This window comes from Coturnix japonica, chromosome 11 (genome assembly GCF_001577835.2).
Source record: "Coturnix japonica isolate 7356 chromosome 11, Coturnix japonica 2.1, whole genome shotgun sequence".
Classification (NCBI taxonomy): domain Eukaryota; kingdom Metazoa; phylum Chordata; class Aves; order Galliformes; family Phasianidae; genus Coturnix; species Coturnix japonica.
In genome coordinates this window covers 4,074,888-4,088,945 of record NC_029526.1, presented here as the reverse complement: position 1 = coordinate 4,088,945, position 14,058 = coordinate 4,074,888, and the positions used below count along the sequence as shown (strand labels likewise).

Sequence of the window (14,058 nt, the reverse complement as noted above, 5' to 3'; positions counted from 1 at the left end):
ACAGGCTCCTGTCCTGCAGCACATCACATCCTTGCACCTCTGGCTGCTGGATAGTACCTCCCTTTTGTGTCACCTCTGAATTTTAGAAAGATATCCCTTAGGTAATTTCATTTATGAACCTCTTGCTCTGCAGTTCATTGCTGTTGTGCTTGTATGCAAAATCTCAGATTGTGTCTTTTTTATGGAAGACATAGATGGAAAGCAGTGATGTGTTTGTCAGGCAGTTATGGTAGGCCCAGCATGTCAGGTAGTTGGTAAGTGCAGAGAAGGATATTGCACAGGAATTAAGGATAAAGTATTTTTCAGAGTGCATGTCTTATATTCTATATAGTTCAAGTGAACTTGTAATGAGAAGCAATTTCAAATACTCAGTGATTGGACCATATTGCAGAAGGGACTGGCTTTTCTGTGCATGGTTCCTGAGCATTCTGCAGTAAAGATAGTAAAATTATGATGCTGTTATTTTCCCTGCTTGTGAAGCAGTGGATGACAGTTTTCAGTGGGACTAAGCATAATAAAATCTGTGTCTCAATTTTTTTCCTACTTTGTGTTATTTGGAAATTGAAATCCAGACATCTGTTGCAGTCAAAGCATTTATATTTGATGGGGTGTCTTGTAATCTTGAAACGTTTTCAAAAATATCAAATAAAATCCTTTCCTCCTCTAGAAAAGAGCCCTGAACCCTTGTGTTCTTCTGAAATGCTGCTGAGCATATCTCATATCCATTGGATCTGTGCTGTACTTGTTCCTTAATTATGGTTAGTTTTATGGAGGGCGTTGTCATGTTAACAAATTTAAATCTCTGTTTGAACTTGCCTTTTAAATGTTTCTATGAGTTCATATCTGTCTGCAGTTTTTACCTTGCAGCTGGAGTAGCTTAATAAGTTGTCTCTGCCACAGTGAGGCAGCAGAATTCACTTGTCATCTCTCAGCACCTAACAGAAGTTTGTCATCCTGTTACTGGAGAAGTAACCCAAGTAATCCCTGACTTTGTTTAGGAATCTTTTCCTGCTTTTTGCTTCCGCTCTTTTCCACGATGCCCATGCATATGGGAGGAAATAAAAGTGGCAAAGCTGTGTCAGGTGTCTGCAGTTACCTGTGAGCTGAGCAGAGCAGAGAGAGCAGTCTTATCAACTGGAACTGTATAGAATGTGCTTTCATTACCAATCTGTGGCTTTTTGCCAATGATGTATTCATCAGTGAAGTTGGTGATGTTTTGCTGGCTTTGTAGGTGAACATGTGTGAAACATTTTGTTTTCTGTGTGTTTTATCCAAGTTCCAGAGCAGCGTTTCATACATTTTGTTGTCTTAAAATAAGAAATTGCATTGGATGGAGGGAATGAAATATGTAATCATGAGATTAGTTTGTAACGTGCTTACTGATGAATATTTGTTGCTATTTAAATTTACACATATTTCATCTCCCTAGCTTTTCCTTGGGGAAATATGGCTCTATAATAAGGGAATTGATAGAATTTTAAACATGGGGAAAATTATCAGGGTATTCAGTTTACTATTTTGAAAACCTCGTGAGTTTGTCAGTAATCTGTAAGGAGTGTTTAATCACTCTTCTTGGTTTTGAATACTTGTAGTTATTACTGGCACTTCACTTAAGTCTCTCTGAACCTTCTGCAGTTGTCAGATATGTAGACTGTCTGATTTTTTGTGTACTTCCTCTTCAAAAAGAAATTCTTGCTGTTGTAATGATTGTTACAATTTATGGATATCATTTTTCCTGTGCTAATTGCATGCTCATTAGATGACTGCAGTAATTGTCTTTAGAATGTGCCAAAAGAGAAAGCTTTCTGTAAAAGGCAGTTAACAGATGGATCAACGTACAGGAGTAACCCTGAAGATCTTGAGGTGAGAGTGGTTGACAAAAATATGTAAAACAAAGTTACTTAAATTGATAATGTAGAATAAGCATGAATATCTGAATACTTAGTGTTTACAAATAGATGTCTTGTTAACACTGAAGACTGGTGAAGCAGAGTAATGATATAACTGTAAGCTTGGAGTCTGGAAGTGGTACCTAATTACAGAAGCAAGAAAGGAAGAAATTGTCTTGAGTTGTTTCCAGAAGACAGCAGTCTGTATGAGGGACTGTTGAATAGGCATTTCAGTGTATGGTGAAAATATAAAGTAGAAAAAGCTCCTGTTTTTCTGCTGTGTGTTAATATATCTTGTGTGCTATGAACTGAGCTGCGACACTGGTTGAGATGCTGGGAAATTTTTTGCCTTTATTTTAGCCAGGTCTAAGGGGGTGAAAGTTCCCGATTGATTTTAGTGCTTTGTGTACAGGATTTTGTATTATGGAAGCAGTGGTAGGGAAGGAGTGCTGAAATGGGAAGCATGTTTTTCGGCAGTACAGGCAAAGTAATTGCATGCTGTAGTCACAAACGCCAAGTGGGTGTAAGTGGGCTCATGGTGGGACTCTCCATCAGTACCAGTGGTGAGTACTGCTCTGTCCAGTGCTGTTATCTCAAATCTGAGTTGCTTTTTTTTAATGGCTTCAGACACTGTTGTCTCCACAACTTCCAGAATAGCATTTCATCTTGAGAGAGATTGTAGAAAAGTCGTGTTTCATAGGGCGTGTGGGAAATCTTGCTTATGAAATAAAAGCGGAACTTTTAAAGGAGTTTCATTGCTATGGTTTTGAAGGCAAAGAATCTCAAGTACATGTGGAACTGATGTGGCTTTCGTTCAGATGTCAGTGTGTTTTGTGCACTCCTGTTTTACAGTTTCTTTTAGCTGTAAATGTTAATTCTAAATGCATAAATAAATCAGAACAGTTCCCCATGCTTTGTCCACCCGGAAGCCTTCTACAACTGAGAATTGTTGTTGCCTTGCTAGTTCCTTAAGGTACAAAATTTGCACAAGCCTCTGGCTATGTGGATTTCAAACCGTCTCAAGAGTGGATTGAATTTGGCAGCTCTTAAGGATGATAAATACAAGTGAGTCAATTTCTTGGGTGATGGAGCTGAGAAGTCATCTGTTGATTTGAATAATTTTGATAAATGAATCTAGGATTGTAGCTTTAGTCTAGGAGCAGTTGACAAGCCTTGTATTTTTGAACACAGTGTAATTTGTATTTATTTTTATTTTGTAAGTGTAGCAGGCTTTCTTTTCCGTGGGTTATTTAGCTTGTGCTTGCACTTTGGTTTTTTGCTCTCTGTCTCTTTGCACTTGCATTTGTACCTTCGGAAAGTGTTCCCACTTGTGTGTGCTGGGAGTCAGTCTATAGTTGAAGGTAATCTCAGTGTTGGTAGCATGTTGTATCTGCACACATAACACTATTCAGTAACACGCTGAAAAGCAAAGCAGAGCTAGCTTTATAGATTGTTAACAAGTTCTACTTCGTGAAATATAACTGACTTCACAATTTAGTTGTAGTTTGTGTGTTAAAATGAAAAGAGGAGTTGGCCTTTTTGTTAAAGAAAACATTTCAGATACTTTTGTTCTGAGCATTTGTTTGCTTTTATTACAGTATGAAACACTGTATCATAAAGAGAAAACAAACTCTTTAATCTCCTTGTTTTCTTAAAACAGAGATTGGAAAGGCCTTGCTCCCAGGATGTAGCAGTAGCAAGCTGTAGGTTGGCATGCTGTGGTTGCAGTGTTAGGGATTGCTTAAATGCTGATTGGAGCACTGCGCACATGGACCTGGGGAAGCTCTCCAAAGTTATTAAAGCTGCTTCTGGAGTCCTAAAGCATTACAGTGCTGAATATTTTAATAATTCTTAGAGCTGTGAAATAGAAGCATGAATTTTAATGTCTAGTCTGTCATGATTTGCATTATCAGTGAGAAAAGTACCATGAAAGTGCCATCTTTTCCACAGTCTCAGTGTATAGTTGTGATTACTCTGAAATTGTTAGACTTTGGGACCACTGGTTTTAAGTCATGCTGCCTTCATTTTAGTATGTCTGTGCTGGTGGATTTCTAATACTAAGTTTTATGAGTTCAGACTGGAGAAATACCTGTCCCGTTTAAACTGTCACTGAGGAAGGGGTTGTTGATGCCTGACAGCCCTGATCACATTCAATCGGATACGTGTTGCATTACCTCTTCCTTTGGGGATTTTGGTTTGTGATTAAAAAATCATGTCAGAATTAGAAGGTGATTTCTAGACATACATGAGTGTGCTCTCTTGTTCTTTCCCCCGCCTTCCCTGTTTTAAATGGCTTTTGATGTGGTTTTGCAAATCATGCCAGTGGCAGCCATCGCAAAGAACATCTACCCACAAATTGAAGTGGCGTGGGTAAAACGTCATCTTATGGCTCGGTTATGCATACAAGGACAGGGAAGGGCACCTCAGTGTCTCATCTTTGTCGATGGAATTCAGAAGAGAGGAGTTTTAAATGTGTAAACTTAACAAAAATGTTTCTTAAAGTTTGTTTTACTTGAAGCAGTGCTGAAATCAGAACTTTTCATTAAAAGAAAAAAAAAAAAAGCCAAATTCATTTTGAATTATCTGTGTTGTAGCTCTTAATTCATAGAATCCTATGCAGTATTCTTTCACCTATAGTCATTTGGTGTTAGGAAATGTGATCGTGTCCCAGTCCTTTATAAGAGACGTGTTTAATGGGGCCAGGCTGCTTGTCTTTTTGGCTTAGCACAGTTTAATTGCTGTGTGAGTAGGCTTTGAAGGACATGGGGAAGTGTCTCAGAACAGGTGTATGAGCCATGCTCAGGTGGGGAAGAGGCCCAGAGATGTGCTCCTGCTGTGCACTGCTGTTCATGGCCAGCCTGCCAGACTGTGCCTGGTGCTAACAGTTCCTGCTGCCTTCGGTCTGAGAACCATTTATGTTGATCTTCACACTGGGTCTGGTCCTGTCTCTTGTGCTGAAAGGCAGGTTCTGCTGAGCACTTCTGTGCTTGTTTCTAGTGAGCTGTCTTAAATCTTGCTTTTATCTATTGATCCCTACCAGAAGCTCATGCTCCCTGCTGTTTTCTGTGGTTATCCCAGTGAAGCTCTTGGATGCTGCACTCTAAGCCTAAAACTTTTTCAGTAGTTTTATGGGAAAAGAGACAGTTTGGTTTTTTCCCTTGTGGGTTTTTTCCCTTGCCTGAAATTGAATCCTGCTGGTCCCCAGTAGTATCCTGTGACTTGTGAGCTCTGTTTTCAAACTGGTACCCATTTAATAAATGCCTTCTCTTGTGGGCATCTGATTTCCCTCCTCTACTGAGGGTGTTGATCAGGGGTAATTGTGAAAACTATTCAATAGAAGTGGGATTTTTAGGCTTAATTTATGCTGAGGAACTTGCTCTGGCATTGGAGGTTGCACCCTGGCATAGAAAGCTGTCAAAGCAATTCCTTGAAGCTGTTAGGGCGAATCTGTAAGTTTGTTTGAATTGCAGTGGCAGATGTCTGTCCCCCTTTGATTTAAATGTGAATCTGCCATGCAGTCAGCACTGGTTTTAATGATTATACATGACTTCCTAGCTGTTAAATTGGGAAAAGTGATTTATTTTTATATTGGTATCTTTTAATGTGCACTATGTGCTGATATTTGTTATGCTGCAATTAGTGACATTCAAGACCTATAAGAAATGCTGTGTTCACAGGCTGGGTGAACTTCTGCACTTACTTGCTTTTAGTGAATAAAAGTACTGCAAAGGAGATCTTGCTTGCAAGTCTTTCTGAATATGTAGCTTGTTTGGATTTAAAGATATTAACTATATTCGTATTAATATGGACTCATAGCTCTTTCATCATCTTTTATAGCACTTTGTTGTTTTGCCATCAGCAATGAAAATAAATGCTGGTTTTCAATATTTTAGCTTCAATTTTTTCAAAAAGAGAGTGCTTATATGATAGAAACATTGGCCGGCATTGCCCAAGGCTGCAGTCAGTTGTAGCACTCTGTTCCAGCAGCATTCATACTTTGAATAAGCTGCATCAGTTCTAAGTGAAATTTACAGTTGTGTTGCGTGACAAAATTTGAATGGAAGTTGATAAATTACGCCGTTAAAAGAAGTGATAGAAGAGAATCTGTGTCTGTGTTTGGTTGAATCCATCGTTGTTTCTCTGGCCTGGCCCAGCTTGCCTCTGCTTTCTGTGGGTAATTGCAGGGAGGTGCAGAGCCCAGAGCGAGGCAGGTTGGTGCTAGTTGTGCACTGTTCTTGCCTGCTTGCCCATAGCTTTCCTCTCCTGTGGTGAAGCAGCTGCCTGGAAGAAGCAGGGTGCACCAAGCTGGCCCATGGATGGCTTGGCATCCTGCAGCCCTTCCCTGCTGCAGGGGCTGTGGCTGAAGAACTTGTGGGCTTCAGTCCGTGGGGCAGAAGAGAAGCTTGAGAGTTTGGTGGAGAGTATGTGGAAATGGTGACAGTAGTGAACTTCATGAGGATAAAAGGTGAAAAAACGTGGTGGCAATTTAGAATGCGAGCTAATGGGTAGAAACTTCTGCAGGCTTTTGCAGCAAAATCTTGGTAATTTTACATTAAACTCAACTTTAAGGGTTTTGTCTCTTGTATTAAAAAAAAAATAAAAAAATCTAAGTAAACAAAATATCTTAATTTAATACTTTTGGATGTAAACAGTGGCCAAAACCTGAATGCTTTTGAAGTAATATAGAAACTCAGTGAGGGCTGTAAATCTGGGTAGTACCTGTGTTGTTTAACTGGCTGGGTGTGCAGTGAGTCAGTTGGGTAAAATCTGTCTCACACGTTCAAATCCTTTAAGTCTGTGAACCTTTCTATCTGCTTCTCTGTAGTTTTTTGTGTGGGGTAGTTTGATACGTGCAAATGTGGGGTGATCGATAACATAAAAAGTGCAGGTAGCTGTAATGATCGAGCAATATTGTCTTGAGTTTTCACGGTATTTGTTTCACAGTGTGCATTGTGGCTGGTGTCTATTTGAGCATTGGGTCATTGACATGGATACTATTACTGTGCTGTCTGGAGCACGAGGGCACTCAGATATGATGGGCCAGTGCTGCTTTTCTGATGGATGCATGGGCTGGGGATGCTGCTCTTGTATCTGGTGCACCTGTGAGTTAGGCTGCCGAACAACCAGCCTGCATCTGCTGGATACAGCTTCACTGCATAGCATTTGTGTACTGAGCTGAAGTTGGGAATGGCATAGGTTAGTGATGGCTTATTTGAGCTGTTGTGGAAGTTATGCTTAAAAAGGGATCAAGTTTTTGGTAGTGAGTAAAACTTGAGGCATTTGGTATGTTCTATGTGCAGTATCTCTTCTCTTGTCCTGTATTATGAGTGGAGTATATTTAATTTCAAGCAATAATTTTTCCTGTTTCTGATGATGGATGGAATTTATAACTGTGGTTTCTGATTGCAGGATATCACAGGTTCTCTGGGTATCCAAGCAAAAACAAGTTAAGATTTTTGCTCAGAACTTTTCTTTTGCTTTTTGATCATTCTTGCAGTTATGGAAAAAAGCAAATGCTTAGCTGGCTTCCTCTTGTGACTCATAAGGCCTTCAAGTAAGCTGCTGTATCACTGCAGAGCTTGTTCCCTTCCAGACAGGCAGTTTCTGAAAGAATCTTTCCCATAACAGGCTGCCTTGCTTCGTGTCAGTGAAAAGCTCGTGTTTTAGACCATCGCTATCAGATTTGTTTCTGCATTTAAATATGAATGTATGAGTTTTTTTTTTGCTTCAGACAACTGAACTTGCAGATTTATCTTTCTTGAACACATCAAAAGAAAAGAAAATAGAAAGCAGTAGTTTCTGAAGCTGATGGTTAGGAAGGTAACGACAGCAGTCTTTTGTTTTTGTTAAACATAGAATTGAAACAGGTTTGAGAAATCAGAAGGGAAGTACAGTAATTAGAGTCTTTTCAGGATATGTTACTCTAAATTATAAATGTGCTATATTAAGCTTCTTTGAAAGAGGGAAGAGTGATAAACCCGGAGTTTCTGTGAATATACAATTCTCTTAGCCTTCAAAATGAGTGCAGTTTAATTTGTACATCATAAAGTTCCCTTTCAATCATAGTTCAGTACTGGAGAATATTGTGCTGAAAATAAGCCTGTACTATGGGGAAAATAGAAAATTGAATGCCATGCTGAGCACTGCAATGCTTGGATTTAAATCCATAATAAAGATAGGTGTGAAGGATGGGTCTTTTGGTCACTCAGACCAAATACCTTCTGAAGAAATATGGGTTCCAATGGGATTTCCTCAGATCTTTGGCTTGGTTGTGCTGGGATGCTTTGAGGCAACAGATGGGGCTAGGGAGGCTTCTCCTGCTTTAGCTGGAGGAAGTTCAGAGTTTCTTTTGTCAGAGGAAAGAATGAAAGAATGAGTATGTGATGATTTGCTGTCCAGGCAGAGTATTTTGCAGCTGGTGGCCACAGTGATTGTAGCAGTCTTACGTGGATTCTTGGAGAACTAAAAAGGAAGGAGCTTGTGTTTCATTTCCCCCACTAAGATCTCTTCTCTACCTGTCTACTTCATGGCAGTGGAAAGGTCATCTCTGAGATGTCTGTTCTTCTAATTTATTTGAATTAATAGATAAGTGGCTTAGAAATTGCAGGGAAGTTGGAGGCATGAATGTACCAACTTGTCTGATGTGGTTGTGCTGCCTTGCTTTTTTTGCAGCAAGCCAGATAAAAATTGAGCAGCTGTCACTTGAAGTTTAATGTGCGTGCATAACTGTAACCTGAGAGCTTAGCTGCGTGTTTTAAAGCTAAATATTTCTTCAAAGTCTGTAGTAAAAAAAATGAATGATTATCAAAGCTGCCTTAATAAGGGGCAAAGGCATTCCATATTCTGTCAGTTGTTAGGGGTGTTTGGTTTGTCTTCCTGTTTGCCATGTTGCTCAGCCTAGACCAACAAGCCAGCCAGGTGAAGGTATTAATAATATATTGCTGTGAGATAGCGAGTGGGACATGATGAAATTGTAGCGGACAAACTTAGCTACATATCATGTTATACTTAGCTAAGTTATCCTTGAGTATAACTACATGAAGATGTCTTACGTGTCCAGTTGTGAAGCACCCCATTGGGTGATGGTAGTGGAGGAATGGACTCTGCACTGCTATCTGAAGTTTCACACTGTGCCTCTGTGCTGGCTCGGGTTCTCGTTGCTGTAGGGATGCTTCGGATTGAGGGGCTGTAGAAGCCAGTTTGCTGACGACTGCAAAACTGTCGCAAATAAATGTGGTCCACAGTTGTGATTGTGGCATCTTTCTGTTCTCTTTAATGGTGTTGTTCTCAGTGTGCTCTTGAAAATTTCAGCACATTGTAGCAGGAATAGAAAATGTTGCCTTCATTAAGTTTTACTTGCTACATTTTGTTACTATGTGTTTTCAAAAGACCCTGCGCTCACAAAGCAGAAAGGCAGAGAACCAAATCCTTCTTCTGCAGGACAACCTGCTTTGCTTGTGTTTGTATTTTGGTGGTGATTGTTCTTTTGCTTTTATAATAAATATTTGAATATTTATCACTTCAGCTAAGTCATATTGAGATTTCCTGTTGTTTGCTTCTATTTTATGTTGTGGTTTTGTTTTCAGTATTAGAAAAGTTAGGAAATAGTGCCATCTTATTCTTTGTCATTTTTCTAAGGGAGAGCGGGCTTAGTGAGTTTTGTTGCTTTCTGGAATCTGAAGAGTTCAGGAAAGACACATTATTTTTGACTAAAGAAAAGCATATGTCCTGAAGTGGAGTACAAATTATTCATTACATCCCTAGTTGTACTTCATCCCTACTACATCCCTAGTTATCCCTTCAGAGAGTCCGGTTACTTTGTACTTAAAATGTAAAGAAAAATAGGCCAAATGAGAGAATACCAGCTTCTTCCACTTAGCTCCAATATTGTTACTGATCGGGTTCTAGCACTGTGAGAGACTACTTCAACTGATATCTGTTCAGGAGTGAAAGTCTGAAAGTTAGTGCCATTTCAGTTAGTGGGATCCACAGGGCCTTCAAAAATGTGGCTTTGGGACAGTTATGGAAGCTTTCTGAACTTCTTGACCTGTTAAACAGAAGTTTACCTTATGCAAAAGCAGGTGTACCAGTAGAGGCTAACCTTTATATGTACCTCTTAAGACTGCTTTTGATGTTTGCAGTTTTCAATGGGTCGATATATTTTCAGGGCTTTGTTTGGTGCTTTTAAACTCCAATGACTGGTCACATTCAGAAAGATCTGTTCTTTTGTTGTCCATAAGTTACTTCCTGAAATACCTGGCTTGTTTCATAGAGCATTAAGTCAGATGTTGATTTGTTGGGTGGTTGGGTTTGATTTGGTATTCATTTGAATTAGGTTTGAAGTGTCTATTTCTTGATTCTGTGTCCCTGAAATAGATATTTATTAGCAATGATAATAAGGAAGGAGAAGAGCAAATAATATCATGAGTATATTGCAAGAACCACAACTTAGAATGGTTCATTTCTTAATTGTTCCATATATACCCCAAAAGAAAGGAAAAATGCCAGAACCCCTTGGACAGTGCTCTTTGCTTGATGGAGTAATCCTACCAGATGGTGTGGGGCAACTGTTGAAGAAGAGACTTAAAAGTCAGAATAGAAGCTCTGAAGGGGAGTGTGGCAGCTTAAAGCATTTGCAGTTTTCAAATTCTGATGTGATCACAATATGAAAACACCTGACAGTCTGATCTGGGTGAAAACACAGAACTGATCGTCATTTAGGTGATTCCTCTATTTGCAATATAGCTGGGATATTGATACTATTTCAGGGACCTGACATGCACAAAAGGATTCCTTGTTTATTAATAAATATGGACAAAGATGATGGAGTGGCAGTGCATGAGGATCAGGTTTCCAGGTGGCTAATTTTAGCTGCTTTCAGTGCAGCTGATGTCGAGGTCATCTTGTTCTGCCTCAGGACCTGGTAGATGAGCAGGAACTGATCTCAGGACACAAAGTACTTCATAGTCAAATCTTCATGCTGATGCCTCCTGTTAGTAGAAGTGGATGGATCTTCTGAGGCACTGCAAGTGCAAAGCTTAGATTTGTTTTGTTTTTTGTTTTTTTACAATACGTACAATCATAATTTATTTCATTAACTAGTATTTTAATGAGCATATGCACATGTGAGAGCCATTGAAAAATATATGAATTTGTATAGTATAAGTAAATCAGGAATGTATGATTCATTAAAATACTAAGGAAAGGCATTACAGGTCCTTAGAGGATATCAAGAATGGATGCAACTCGATGAGGAAGCTTGACCATAAAGACAGCATTGAATAAGCACACAGAATTGAAAGCAGTCCTGCTCCAGCATGAATGGCCACAGGTTCTGGCTAAAATAGAGTTGATGTTTTGTTCGTGGAGTGGGTAAGGCAAAATCTGGGAGGATTTCCTAGGAGATGGAAGCTTCTCATATGTTAAACTCATTTTCTTCTTGGGGCTTCCTTTGAAGTTGATACACAGGGGATGTGGAAAAACTACTTATGTTGTAGGGCAAATTTGAAGTGTGTTTAGGTTTTCAAAGGAAAAGAAGAAAACCAATTGTAGGCATTCATGGCAGTGGTTTCTCCTTGCTGTGGGAAGTACTGTTATGCTGTGAAGTGCCTGTCTTGCAAATGCCACATAGGTGTTGCAGAAATACCTTTCTGCAAAACCCCTTCAGCAGAGTATTGGTAGGTAATGGGAAGGTCAATGATTCCTTCTCTGGATATTGCCCAGTAGCATGAATGTTTTGACTTTAGTTTAATTAAGATACCATTCTGACATGTAATGTATTTTCTACCTCTCAAAACAGAGTGTTGGAGTCTTTTGAATGCTACTCAGGTATTTTGAATATTGGTGCTCACCAGTTCCCGTGAATGTGGGGTATGTGTGGTCAAGTCTACAGCTGTTATCTTACTTGTTCCATCCTTAACATCCCTTAAGGATACCCCTTTAATGTGAACAGCAGCATGGCCCATACCTGCTGCTCCAGTGGCTTTTGTGGGTGGCAGCAGCATGAACCTGATACAGAATTGTATTCCTGGCACTTCCCTGATGCCCACAGGACTCAGCACAGCAGCTGACAGAGCCCCAGTAGTGCCACTGGCTGCTGCTTGCTGAAGCTGTTAGCAGCAGCAGATAGCCTGGAGCTGTTCTGGAGTGGGACAACATCTCATTGTTTTGTGTTTGGTTATATTTGGATGACAATCTTCACAACCATGAAAACTAGAAGCTTGTTTTTCCAAATAAAATGTTAGTTTTGTAAATATGTGGCTGCCTTGGGGCTTTCCTTTCCACTTTCTCATGCATCTTCTTCAGTTACAAATTCCTCTCAGTGCTGTTGGATGGAATGGGTTTGTAAGCTGCTGGCAAAAGGATGTGCATCATTGGGATGTCTGATGTGTGTCCCTTCTCAGTGGTGGGAGGGCTGTATTTGGCTTGGCAAAAGGCTTTGTCCTTTTTGTTGTAGATGGTGTGTAGCTTTTTGGGATTTGTTTCCAGTGTACATGATAATTTATATCTGTTTCTTTATTCTTAAAAAGATTTAATCAATACTCAGTATAAAAGACCCCTGCAGCGTTTGATCCTTATGTCACTTTGATTGCCAAGTACATGCAGATACTGTTCTTTGTAAAGCAAGGGTATTTCTGGTCCTCAAAACAGTTGTGTTGCTTTGCAGTTTGTGTGTGTGACAGTGGTGACCTCCCTGATGCAGGTTTCATTACAGTTTTATTTAGCTTGTAATGGCTGGTTGGTGACTTCCTGTGTCTTTGTGGATGTTATTCCCATATGGTTAGAAACGTCATAGCAAAACCGAAAGAATGTGTTTGCAGTTTGCTAACAAACAGCTTAGTGTTGTTGGTGTGCAGGACATGTAACTTAAAACAGAGGCAATAGTATGGACCAAGAAGTAGTGGGTCAGCCTCCAGATTAAAACAGCCAGTCACCTCATCCAGCATGCTCCCAGTTCTACATGAGGGAGGTAATAGAAGTGAATATGGAAGCAACTTTGAGTAGATGTGTCATAAGAAACTTCTTTTTAAAGCGACTGAATGCCTAGGAATATTACTTCAGAAAATTGCCAAAAAGCTACCATTGCCATTATTGCTCATTTACTAATTAGGGGCTTGTTCTCAGCCCCAGAATGGTTCAGGAAGGTATCAGTTTATGTTTAAAATTCTCTGACCTTACAAGCCTCAGTAGCGTTTGGCTTAGAGATGGAATTATACCGAGTGCATTAGGAAACTTCCTTAATTTTATTTAGCTGCTCTCAGAATGCTAAAATAGTGCATTATTTAGCATTTTTCTAAGCTATTAAGTAGTAATTTCTGAAAGATGTTTTCTGAAAGATCAGTGTTTGCAATTTCTGTTGTAGGTTGGATAACCATAACATTGAAGCATTTTTGCTACAGTTCTATAAAGTGAAATGAAAACTTAACAGTTGTCCTTGTAGTTAAACTGCGTATTTGCAGAAATATCTTTGAATGTAATGACAGTGATAACTAAGAAAATTCATCCCATGGATTTAAACAATGAAGTTCATCTTGAAATGAGGTTGAAGAAGTAAAATCCCAATCATGATGTATTCTTAAACAGTCCCAAAATCCTATGAGAAGTCGCATCCCCATCTATTTCCTGATTCTTCTTTAATGGGCTTCCAAGAAAAGCAAGGATGTTGGTAGGGAGTAGCAATGATGTCAAAGCTTCTTATTTTTCAAATAACTTTTCAAAAAATTAGAAAACCATACCAGCTGCTGGCTTTTCTTTGATACGCTGACAAAAAACACTATGAAAACTTACCTAGTCTTTTAAAATAGCACCTTTAAGCCCCTTTGGTAGGCAGGGGAGATTCACACCTGGCCATGGGCCCTCATCACAAGGTGTGCGATGGTGTGGGCAGAGGGGGAGGGGGAAAAGCAGGGTATGGCTTTTCTCCCTGTTCTGAAAGCAGCTGTGAATTCTGCATGAGGACGCTTATGTAATTGCTGCTGCTTGTTTGCAGTACAGAATTCAATTGCAAAAAGAAAAAAAGTAAACGATATATTGGAGGACAAAACATGTTTGAGGCCACAGCCCGAGGTTTTTATGCCTGCGTTGCAGCCTCCCCATCTCGATGCGAGACTCGTCACGATGCAGGGAAGGCTTGGCGACAGAAATATGCAGTTTGCACAATTTTCAGCCT

At 39.7% G+C, this 14,058-nt stretch overlaps 1 protein-coding gene across 9 annotated transcripts in view; it reads left to right on the top strand.

Annotated features, from left to right (window-relative positions):
* CHD9 (chromodomain helicase DNA binding protein 9) overlaps window positions 1-14,058 on the top strand; it is a 77,749-nt gene that overhangs the window by 16,843 nt on the left and 46,848 nt on the right. The window lies entirely within an intron of this gene.